We start from the raw sequence: 12,923 nt of genomic DNA on the forward strand, positions 1-12,923 counted from the left end.
GCCGAATGGGTGGGCTGCTGCCACTGCAAAAATATGAGGCGAACATGTTGTGGATATCTTCATCCCTTAAAATCAGCGAACACTTTGTGGATAGCTTCATCCCTTAAATCATTGAACCATTCACTTCTACGCTGATTTTACCCACCACAACACTGTATGTTCGGTACTGTAACACAAGCCATCCTTTTATGATTTCGTCTAACTGCAACTAGTGTTTGGCAAGCGCTCATGCGCATGATAATTGAACAGGAGATGAAAGATACAATAATAGTAGTTCTAAGGAGTAATAGTTCCTTGCAAGCAAAGGATTAATATTAATATGTTACACACATCGATTACCATGTCTAAGAACGCAGAGATTCTATTGTTTATTAAATTGAAACTTTGTTCGAATGAAAATAAAGTAAAGGTACGATGGGAATTACAATGATGACGATAAGAGTTGGTGTCGATGGATTAAGTGGGGTGGCTATAAGTGCATTTTTGAGTTTTCGCTCTTTGTTATAAATTGTTTCATTCATTGCTACCATGGATACTTGGTCTATCTGTGTACCCTACCACATGAAACAAAAAAAAATGCATGTAAATAGTTGTGGTTGAAGAATTCAGAACAGTGTAGATGTATATAACTATGCCTTTCGCAGAGGCCTTTTCTGCTTGATGCAGGGTGAGCAGAGTAGTTTTGGTGTTCTGTAGCGGTTCTACTTTATGAAAATATGACTAGTACCTTTACGTGAACACTGCAGTTCTATAAATACTTTTTCGCGATGGAGCAGTGTGCGGCTAGTGGATTTTTTTTTTTTTGTGATGGAGATTTTTTCACCACCAGGTTATCTCTATCTCTGTACTCTTTCTTTTCTCCTAAAATTTCCCTAAGCGGGACGTCTCATTGGTGCGACAAATCTTTGGTTCAGCCAGCGCTAAACCTCGCCCCTCAGATCAAGCGATGAGACGATCGGAGGCACACGCGCCGTAGGATCCAATCAAACTCGAAACCCTCCCATCGTGCGCGCCTGGCTCCCATCACGCGCGGCGCGTCCGTGATCAACGCCATCGCGCCCCAACGCCTCCCATCCCGCCGCACATCCCGCTCCGCAACGCCATCGCGCACCAACGCCGGATCACCCACGCCGTCACTTCCCATCCGAACATCGCCGCGCGCAGCTCCGCATCGCGCTCCGGATCACGCGCGCCGTCGTCCGCAACGCCGCCGGCTAACCGGTTCGCCCTGCCGCCGGTGCCGGTTCGCCCTGCCGCCAGCGCAGCTCCGGTGCGCGACGAATCGGTCCGCGCCGAGACGGTTCGCCTTGCCGCCGCCGCCGCGTCGGAGCGCACGGTGCCGATCAGCGCCGGACCGGTGCGCGCCGGTCCGCATCGCCGCCGCAGCACCGGTTCGCGCCGTCCCGCTCCGCGTCGCGCTCCGCATCACCCACGCCGCCGCCGGATCACCCACACCGCCGCACCGGTCCGGTCCGCATAGCCCGCCGGCGCCCCGGTTCGCCTTGCCGCCGCCGTCGCCACCGCCACCGCCGCCGCCGAACCGGTCCGCTCAGTCCCGATCCGCGCCGATCCGGTCCGCATCGCGGCCGCCGCCAAGGTCCGCGCCGTCCCCTGCATCGACCGCGGCTCCTTCCCCGGCGTGGGTGAGGGCCGCCGCCAAGGTCCGCGCCGTTCCCTGCATCAACCTGTCGTCGTGGCGTACGGACGTCGTTGCGGACACGGCGGGGTCAAGATTTCAGGCCTGATCGTTCATCGTTGCTTTCATCATTCATCGTTGCTTTCATCTGATCAAAGCTTTGGGGCAGTAGCAGATCGGTTCAGTTTAAGATCGGGATCGTAATCCATGCCTGTGTGAATGAGTTTGATTGCTTAACGTTAGTGTTCCTAACTTCCGGTGGATCATGCTGACATCGGAGCACAACCAATTTATGCAGTTCCATGCTTGGTGAGTCGTAGAGCTCCGGCTAGCAAGTTGAAGTTGCAGAGGATCTATTTTTGTTACTTGCCTCAAGGGCGCCTTTTCCTGGTTGTCTCTGAATTAATCATTTTATCAGTTTGATGAAATTAACTGAAATTATTTGGTTGTCTCTAAATTATATTATGCTATTTGACTAATGCATCAGTTGTTGCCGAGACCGAGCTGTTTACTTTGTGCTATATGACATGACATCCTGAGAGAGAGAGAGAGAGAGAGAGAGAGAGAGAGAGAGAGAGAGAGAGAGAGAGAGAGAGAGAGAGAGAGGCTGGGATGTAAAATAGAAGTTATCGTATATTGATTTTTATACTCAGAGGGATATAAAAAAAATGTGATCAGGCAGTTGGAGGTGCTTGTAGGGATTTATCATGAGGTGAGCTGCTGGTGTTCTTGATCAATCACTGGTTGCATTGCTAGATTTGATTTAATTCAGGAACTATATTTTTGAATCAAGCATTCCGAATTGTTAGTATTGGGATTGGATTCATTGAATGATATTTGTAATGCCCTCAAAATTGCGTGACACCAGCTTCCCTCATCAAACAGATCTCTCCTCCAAGGTACATAGGACACCTCTGCTTCTATCAGTTCGTTGGGGCATCAATTTGGAGAGAAAATACAGTGTCGTTTCTCATATTGTTCTGAAAGTCATCAGGAGAGATCCCCAACCCATGTGTTGAACAAGAGAGATCATATTATTGAAGTCAGTAGGGAGCAAATGCTTCACTGATCTGTTGAACAAGAGAGTACCAGAACTAGAACGATTATCCAAGAAAAAAAATTTCATAGTGCAAGGGATGAACAATACTAGAACAGTGTGGTGCTAGGCTTCTCAGAAGTGCATGTGTGTATAAGTCAGTAAGGATGCTAAGAAGACCCTTCTCCATGAGCTGACCTGTCTTCTCATTCTCCTCCATGCCTGCAAATCTGTTAGAAGAAAAAATGGTTGTTTTCATATGACTTCTTGTTTTGGTTATAAAAAGCAGATTACTCCTGAGTGAATATGTTTCTCTGGCTTATAAAATCTCCTTTATGGTTACTAATGGTTTTCCATTCTGTAATCTGTTTAGATGAATATCACTTGTCCATTGTTTGAGCAAGGGATGGATGCTATCAGGAGGCATAATACAGGTTTGTGAAGCCCGTGAGAAATTGTTGTTCGCGCACTTCAGCCAAACGCATATTAGTTTCAATTCAGACCCCTCCTCCATTCAATGCATTGGCAATGCTTGACCTATAGATTAATATACTTGATGCAATTGGAATTGGAATTCTGAAAAATAAGGTTGATTCTCTGTCACTATTATTTGTTTTGGTACAAATGCCACCTCAGTAGGTTTTCCTCGAATGTACAGATTATGTCAATGGGGTTATAATTGAATACTGGAATAAGAGCTTCATTCCCTGCCATACTCTGAAATGCTGCTTCTAATTTCAGTTTTCCATATATGCACACAAAGTTTTTATTTGATTTATTTTTTTCCTGTATGCTGATATATATAGTAGGTTTGCTTCTGTCAGAGCCCAAGAGAGGAACTGCTATGTATTATCTGATGATTGTGATGAGCGGGGCCTATTCCAACAACTGAAAAATCAGTATTTAAGTTATCTGAAATCTTGCCAAATTAGCAGTTTATACCGATGCTATGGCCTAACCAGAACTTGGATTTTTCTACATTATTTTCAGTACTATTTTTTTTCTTTTCCAAATACTAGATAGAATTTACACTTGTTTCTTATCCATAACACTGGGTGAACTGTAATCTTCCACATTCGGTGCATGAAGGCATGTAAGATTCATAACAAATGTTGTCCAAATGTTTTTTTATTCTGAATTTTGAGCCATCTTCACAAACTGCTACTTCTAACAGAAGGCATGCGCATTGCTTTATTCCGGGAAGATATTGCAGAATGGGGAAAGAGTTGAAACTTCTATGCATTTGGATTGGAAAAAACATGCATGGTTCAGATACTGTAGGTTCCAAGAAACTGCTGAAATAATGCATTTCTAAAAGGAAATTCCTCAAGCTTGTGATTGTTGCATTGTCAAAGGGTGGGACCTGAACAAGATGAATGATGATAGAAACATAAACATGGTGTTTGCCCCAAACATGAAACATGTAACTTCATTCGCTATTATGTAGTATTGAAGGGAGTCTGCAACAAGATGTTCCTTTGGTTATTTGTGTGCTCAGTTTATTGTTGCTTCACAATTAGCAAAAAAATATGATCAAAATTACACATTAATATAATTGAGATGCATGACTTCATGTGTACTGCCGACTAGATTAGCCAACCTAAGACTTGTTACTATGCATAGAACCGGCTAACTTTGATGGCCTAATGACTGATATATGATAATATATATTGGATCAATATACTTTGCCAATCTTTCCAAATATTCTGAAACTCCACTCCTATATAGTTGAGAAGGTTGTGGTTCATGATACAAAAAGTCTATCTAATAAGAGACCTCATTTCATCTGTATGACTGTATGCTTGTGACATTCCTGCTTTTGCTTGATTTCTTGTCTAAACATGGTTCTTTCCTGATCAAGATTGTTTCTGGCATATAACAGCCCAAAGTCAGTGATGAACCTAGCAGTTGGCACAAGCAGCTTGCACTGTCAACCTGGCAGCTAATGGAAGGACAACCGGTTCACCATACTCCTTGGTACAGGGAGAGATCTATGTTGTGTGATTGTGTCCATGCTAACCCCCAGTTAGCCTTTTCCTGTTTTCATTACAACCATGAACCACAAGAACGAAGAATTAACATCCTTCTGATTTCCTGGTTATTCGACAAGTATTGATTGCAACTGTTCTGTGTTGGTACAGCTTGACAAATCTTGGTCTACGGATGGCAATATGCTAAGCCAATGCTTAGCCAATATGCTTGAGTATACTTTAGTGCAGCGAACCGATCAGTTGCTTCAACATGAGATTGGGTAATGCTTGGTGCTTGCAGAATATAATGGCGACCTTAAGGCAATAGGATTTTTTGTATTATTTTATCCGTAGCAACGTACGGACATACACCTAGTGAATGAGTAAATTCGTTACCTTTTATTTTGGAAACAACGAGGCAGATTTTTTATGACGACCTGGCCAGCGCCAGAACCCTCGGGGCTCTCTATATAGAAAAAAAAATGCTCCTTCCAATCCTCGTACTCGATCAGGTTTTCATCAGTTGTTGCACCCCTATGGCACCACTACCTGACCAGTCGCGTGTTGCGGCCAAAATCAGATTTTTGTCAATCGCTGCACCCCATAGCCGCACTGCCTGACCTATCCGGTGTCGCAGCCACAATAGCAGCCTGACAGCCTGAATTTCTCCAAGGATAGAGAAAAAAGAGGTAATATTGCCATTTTCTATTATTGTGTTTTCATCTTTTCACTAATCCCCAATTATGCGATCCTCTTAACGCCAGGATTATATTGCTAGTTGTGGTAAATTACTCCCTCTATTTATATTTACACATCGTATTAGATTTGTCTTAAGTCAAATTTAACATTATTTGACTAAATCTATATATATTATACTATAAAGATCGAAAACTTTTGAAAACATTTATTACTCATATCAGATCCACCGTACCCCTCACGCTGGACTCGTCTGTCAGTATCCAGAGAGGTAGGAGGGGATGCAGACCCATAGAAACAGTGTGTTATAGGATGTTTTTGCAAAAAAAAAAATCAAACTCGACGACTCGCATACCTGCCCCCGTACCCGTTCGTGCTCAGCCGGTCTCCGCCTTCTCCTTTCCCTCTCCTCCATGCCACGGCCACCACTGCCACGGCCTCGCCACGCTGCACACCATGGCCGCCACAGCTCGATCTGCTAATGATTCGAGAACCACACCATACCCGCACCAGATTATTTCCTATTCTGCTCAACAATCAAACCCCATTGCACCAAACTGTGTGCATAGAAAACTAAACCAAACCATTGTGTTGGTTTATTTAAACCACAACCAAACCGAAACATATATATTAGTTGGTTCCATCTAGAGAAATTGATGTGACTACCCATTATCAGTTACTTGCTTCTACTTCTAGGAACATATCTGGTGGAAACCACAATTTTCATGAAAATTTCGTGCAAACCATGACAAAAAAATCGTCTAAATTCACCAAAAAAATCATACATATAGATGATATGATGATACACAATCTTGTAGAATATATTGTTTAAACTCGACTTTTTTTGTGAGATATAAAAATAACAATTTTCAAGCCAGAAAGTTATCATGATTTGTTAAAAAATTGATATTTTTATATCTCATAAACGAAGTTGAGTTTGGACAAGATATTTTATAAGGTTGTGTATCATCATATCATCTATCTATGTGATTTTTTGATGAATTTAGATGATTTTTTTACTGTGATTTACATGAGTTTTCACGAAGGTTGTGGTTTCCACCAAATATGTTTGCCTACTTCTATGGCATAGAGACGCTAACTGCAGTAGCTTTGCAGCTTGTTTTACTCAACTCAAATGTTTCTTGCATCTAGGAGTCAAGCAACAGACCAACGCTTACCCATAACAGGAAAGGCTAACAAGATAATCTAGCTTGTGATCAACACAAACGAAACTCGAGGGGAATAAGTACATGTACAGCTTACAGCGGAGCAGGACTTGCGGTCTATGTGAGTCGTGACTGCCTACGTGGCCTTCAGCTCACTAATGCCCAGACTAAACCGGTCCAAACCAGATTTTCTGGCAAGCTAAACCCAACCAAACTATTTCTAAAATTAACCCATTGCCCACCAAGCTAATACTCCTTCCGTTCCAAAATATAAGTCATTACAAGAATTTTGGAGAGTCAAAATTTTTCAAGTTTTACCAAATTTATATAACAAGATAATAACATTTATGATACCAATTAAGTATCATTAGATTTTTTGTTAGCTATATTTTCATAGTATATCTATTTGATATCATAATTTTTTGTATTTTTCTCTATAATTTTGGTCAAATTTTGAAATGGTTTGACTCTTCAAGATTCTTAGAATGACTTATAATTTGAAACGGAGGAAGTAACATACTGAGCAAAGTCCAAATCATTAAAACTAGTTTCACCCCAGACCATTAGCAGGTTGAGCCATAACCTCCTCCCCTCCCTCCCGCTCGTCCGGAGGCACCATGCCCCAGATCTCCACTAGCCGGCGTGCTACCTGGTATGCAACCCGACCACCGCGCGGTGGCCGTCCGTTCCAGCCTCCGGCTCCCCCGCATCCGCCGTGCTTCCCCTCTGCAGCTTAGAGGCCACCAATTGATCTCCTACAGGCCGTCCCTCTCCGGGGCGAGACTGTGCTAACTACTAATACTGCGTTCGGCAGGCTGGAGCTGGAATGTTGTTTATCTGAGGAGTTTGGAGATCAATACCGCGAGCCAGAGCAGTAGACTTGAGGAATGAGCAGTACTCACTCCTGGCTGTGATGAGTGAATTGTCAACCGTGCGGTGTGATCGTGCGCTTGGTCTTTAGATTGCAGGTACACAGGCGTCGAGTGTCGACGGAGAGCTGCCGTGGAGGAGCTCAGGCCGGGTGGCAGCTGTGGCGTCCACTCCTGGATCGAGGGCGCAAGCGGCGACGGAAGGCGGGTTTCTTGGTTTATGCCACAAAACCAAGCAGGTGGACGGCGGTTGAAGACGCCAAGTCGTGGAGGCACGGGCGTCGGTCTCGGAACTTACGGAGGCGACGGGCGTTGACGGCGTCTAGGACCTCGCTGCGGGCGAGGAGGTGACGGGCGTCGGGCGGCGTCTAGGGCCGTCAGAAGGCCGAGGCGGGAACGGCGTCTAGGGCCACGGCGTGCAGGCGGGAATCTTCCCGCGCGAGGAGTTTTGGCGGTTTTCTCAAAACCGGCCATCTACCCGGGTTTCACGGACCTTCCAAAACCATGGACCAGATCTTCATCAAGATGGCGGCATCGTGGAGAAGACTTCGTTCCGAAGAAAGAACCTCAGCCGTCAAATGAGATTGTGTATAGGGGGATGCTGCAGACCAACCGATCTGACCGGTCCCTGGCACCGGTCTAACCAACCGGTCTGACCGATCCATGGAACCGGTCTGACCGGTCTCGACGGGTATAAATACCCCTACCAGCCCGTGGCTGGTTGAGTCTCTTGAGTCTTTTCGAATCCTTTTTGTTTTTCCTTTCCCCTTCCCCTGCTCCAGGTTAGGGGCTTAGGGCCAAGGACTCCAACGCAAAACAAGGGTTAGAGTTTAGCTAATCTCCCAAATTAGTGGGTAGGATGATGGGCGGATGGCTCTAGCCTTTGTATAGGTGAATTCCTATGAGATTAATGAATGAAATTCATTTGAGATTCACCTTTGTGTGCTGAGTTCTCGTCCTCTCCCTCCTCTCTTGCATTTTGGATTCGAATTCTCCTCTTTTGGTGTGTTTTGTGTTTGGAGGAGACAACCCTTTGAATTCGTGGTTTGTTGAACTCTTTGTGACGATTCCGATGCATCTAGCCTAGTGCCAAACCCCCTGGAATCGTGAGTTCTCACGAATTGGAGTTTTTGTGTTCTTGAGAAAACCCCAATCTACTTTGATCTTCCCCCGAATTCTCAAGATTCTTTAATCTTTTGGGAGAGATCTCTTGGGGATATGTTCACGGTACAGGTGTGAAGGTATCCTCTAAGTTTCGTTGGATTTAGACTGTGTTTGCTCGAGATTTGCCATTTGAAGCTTTGGTTGCGGGCTGTCTGGGAGCGACCGGTCTGACCGGTCTGGGTAACCGGTCTGACCGGTCTGGAGATTCATTTTCCAGCCCAATCGGTCTGACCGGTCTGTGCTAGCAGTCAGACCGGTCTAACTCAGTAGTGCTGCTGTTTGGGGAGTTTTTCCCATTTTGCTTCCGCGAAGTTTCCTAGGGTGTGCTGCTGTGAGATAGCTAGTCCATAGCTATTCTCTCATACATTAGGTTGAGGGCTTGCGATGATTTTCGGGATATAGGCCGACAGATCGATTTCGAAAGAAATTTTGATCGGCTCCCATTCACCCCCCCTCTGGTCGCCGGTTTCGGTCCCTCAATTGGTATCAGAGCTTGGTTGAGGTTTTCAGTACCTTAACCGGTTCGAAAACCACTTGGCAACCATGGCGAGTCTTGGTAAGATCCCCGTGTTTGTCGGCGAGGACTATGCTTATTGGAAGGTGCGTATGCGAGCCTTCTTGCAAAGCATGGGAGCCGAGGTATGGGAGATCACCAAGAACCAGGCTTACGAGGTGCTTGCTGTTCGGACCACACCCCTTCAGGTGTCCGAGCACGAGGCTAACGCCAAGGCTGTCAATGCCTTGTTCGCTGGCGTTTCTCGTGCGGAGTTCTCACGCGTCCAGGGGTTTCAGGAAGCCCACAAAGTTTGGACATGCCTTGAGAACTACCACGAGGGCACACCTCAGGTGAAGGTCAGACTGTTCGAGACTCACTGGCGTGAATACGAGAACTTCACACAGGGGCCGGGTGACAGCATTGGCAACATGTTCAGTCGATTTCAATCGATTGTGAACAAAGTCAATGCGAACAGATCTGCTGATGCCCTTGAGTACACAGAGCACGAGAATGCCCTCAAGTTGCTCTACGCACTTGACCGCTCTGTGTGGGATCTCAAGGTGAACACGATCATTGAGTCTGCTGGCTATGAGACTCTGACCGTGAACGAGCTTTTCAGCAAGCTCAAGGCCATGGAGGTGGATAACCAGACACGAGCCAAGCTCAATGGTGCCCCTCCTTCCAAGAGCATCGCTCTTGTGACTGGCCCAGGTGGATCGAGCTCTAACGCTAACTCTGTTCTTGGCTTTTCTCTTGCCTCTTTGCCTTCTGTTACAGATGAGCAGCTGGAGACGCTGGGCGACGACGACTTGTGCCTCCTCATCAGCAAGTTCCAGCGCGTCTACCACAACAGGCAGAGAAAGAAGAACCCCGGGTGCTACAACTGCGGCGATCTGAACTACTTCATCGCCGATTGCCCCAAGAAGTCCGGCGGTGGCCAGAACAACCACTTCGACTACTACCGCCACCGCGACCGCGACGAGGGAGGCTCCAACAAGGAGCGTCGGCGCCACAAGCACCACAGTCATGACCGGGGAGGACGCTTCGACAAGGAGTCGCTCAAGAAGTGCTTCCAGTACAAGGCCAAGAAGCGGGAGAATGCCTTTCTGGCGCAGCTCAGCGACCTCGACAAGAGCTCCGACACCGACCGCTCTTCTTCACCGACCTCCAACGACGACGACAAGAAGAAGAAGAAGCGGGACAAAGAAGCCACCGGCTTCATCGGCCTTTGCTTGGCGGCCGGTCGGTGCAAGGGCTTCTGCACCATGGCGGGTGAGCCGATGGTGCTCGTGCGTCTTCGAGTGGACATACTACACCGACGCACGCCGACTCTTCTCCTGGATCCGAGAGTGATTCAGAGGTAAACTCCACGATCGACCTGCTAGATACAGAGGTTAGGGAGTTGTACGCCGCTCTCGACAACTAAAAAAGGCTGCTTAAGGAAGCAGCTAGAGAGCGTAGAAAGCTTAGGGCTGAGCTGGCTTGTGCTAGGGAGAAATCTAGTGAGGATGAGTGCGCTGGCTGCATATCTCACATGAACGATCTTGTTGCTCTCCGTGCCAAGCATGATGAGAACGCCGCGAACTTAGATGTTGCTAAGACTTCGCTTTCTGGCGTGTCTCATGAGCTCGCTAAGGCCAAGCATGAACTAGAACTGGTTAAGGACGCTCGAATTATTAGCGATGTGCTTGAATGTGATGAGTGTCCTATCTTTAAGTCCGATCTAGCTTCGTTGCAGTCTAAGTTTGCTACTGTTGTGTGCGAGCTAGAGGAGATGAAGTCTAGGCCAGTTTTGCTTGGTGCTTGTAAGCTTTGTCCCACGCTTAGGTCGGAGCTAGATGAGAAGAACGCCTTGATTAAGTCTTTGGGGAAGACTAAGGTCATGGAGTCTAGCCCACCTATTGACTGCTCTGTTTGCCCTCGTTTGATCTCTGATTTGGATAATCTTGCGGTAAAGAAAGCCAACTTGGAGAATGAGAATACCTATCTTAGAGCGATTCTTAGTTGGGTTTCTGCTAGTGAGCCGCAGTTGGGCATGATGATTAAGCAGTTCAAGCATGGTGATGGTTTTGGGGTCGGTTACACCTACACGAAATCAGACTTTGACAGGTTGTATGGTAAGATCGGTAAGGCTGCTGGAGCTTCTAGTGCTCTAAACACTGCCAGTACGAGCACGCAGCCTTCGCTTGTTGACCCCGTGGATGGTGTGCTGAAAGAACCACAAAAGGCACCTCCACAGAAGCAGGTTTGGGTTCCAAAGCCCAATGAGCTGAGGAATCCCCTCGATACGCTCCCTGCTGCCGCAGCCCAGGTTGCCCAGAAGAAGGGGGCTGCTCCTCCCCGTCTGCAGGCTAGGCCTCCACCTCCCAAGCGTGAGGTGAGGTACCACTGCGAGTACTGTGACAGGGAAGGTCACTTGGAGGAGTTTTGTTTCGGAAGGAAGCGGGCTGTGAGGCGTGAGCAGGAGAGAAGGAACGCGGACATGTACTCTGCTCGGGTGCATGGTCCTCCTCGGCGTGGTGGTAGGCAAGATGCTAGGGCGCGCCGTGTAGGTGGAGGTCAGGGAGACGATGGCGCTTACCGTGCTCCAGCGGGTGGTCGCTTTGCTGGTCGTGCTCCTGGTCATTTTCAGTACGGCTATGGACCACGGGACCGAGGCTTTGGAGGAGGTTTCGAGGCGCCACGCTTTCCTCACGGTGGTGTTCGTCAGTCACGCGGTAGACGGGACGAGGGATACGCTTTGCCTAGTTTTGCTAACCCTTCTGTAGAGCAAATTGCTCGACACTGGTTTGCTTCTCACTTTGCTAACCCCAGTGTTGAGACATTTGCTCACCCTTTGTCTCACTACTGATGTGTAGGTCGGAGGCTTGGAGAACAGGTGGATCATGGACTCCGGTTGTTCGCGCCACATGACCGGAAATGACAAATGGTTCTCCAGCCTCACCCCGATGCGCTCAAAGGAGTACATTGTGTTCGGGGATAATGGAAGTGGAAAGATACGTGGACTTGGCGCTGTTCGAGTTTCTGATCGCTTTACCCTGAGAGAGGTTGCTTTGGTTTCGAACCTTGGGTTCAATTTGCTCTCTGTTTCGCAACTTCTTGATGAGGGGTTTGAGGTTCGCTTCAAGGAGGGTTGTTCGCGTGTTTTGGATTCCAGAGGAGATTTGGTTTGCCGGATTACACCTCGCGATCGGATTTTCTTGGTTGACTTTTCTGGAACTCCTCTTGGCCCTTCTCGTTGCTTGTTGGCTGGTCCTTCTTCTGATTTGTGTAAGTGGAATAGGAGACTTGGACATTTGAGCTTCGATTTGTTGTCGAGACTTAGCTCACTTGGCCTGATCCGCGGATTGCCCAAATTGAAGTTTGAAAAGGACCTTGTTTGCCATCCGTGTCGCCACGAGAAGATGATTGCTACTTCACATCCACCTGTTAATCAGGTGATGACCGCTCACCCTGGAGAGTTGCTACACATGGACACAGTTGGTCTTTCTAGGGTGATGTCTGTTGGTGGGAAGTGGTACGTTCTTATGATCGTGGACGACTTTTCTCGCTATTCTTGGGTCTTTTTCATGAGAATCAAGAATGAGGCTTTCGAGTTTGTTCGAGACTTGATCTTGAGGTTGAAAAACGAGCTACCCCAGGCCATGAGAGCGATTCGTAGTGATAATGGCACAGAATTCAAAAACGCTCATTTTGACGCCTTTTGCAGTGATCAAGGGCTTGAGCACCAGTATTTTTCTCCCTACACTCCACAGCAGAATGGAGTTGTAGAACGAAAGAATCGGACACTGGTTGAGATGGCGAGGACGATGCTCGATGAGCATAGGACTCCTCGCAAATACTGGGCTGAGGCGGTTAACACCGCTTGTTACGTGTCCAACCGCATTTTC

Source organism: Panicum virgatum, chromosome 9N, assembly GCF_016808335.1.
Source record: "Panicum virgatum strain AP13 chromosome 9N, P.virgatum_v5, whole genome shotgun sequence".
Taxonomy (NCBI): Eukaryota; Viridiplantae; Streptophyta; class Magnoliopsida; order Poales; family Poaceae; genus Panicum; species Panicum virgatum.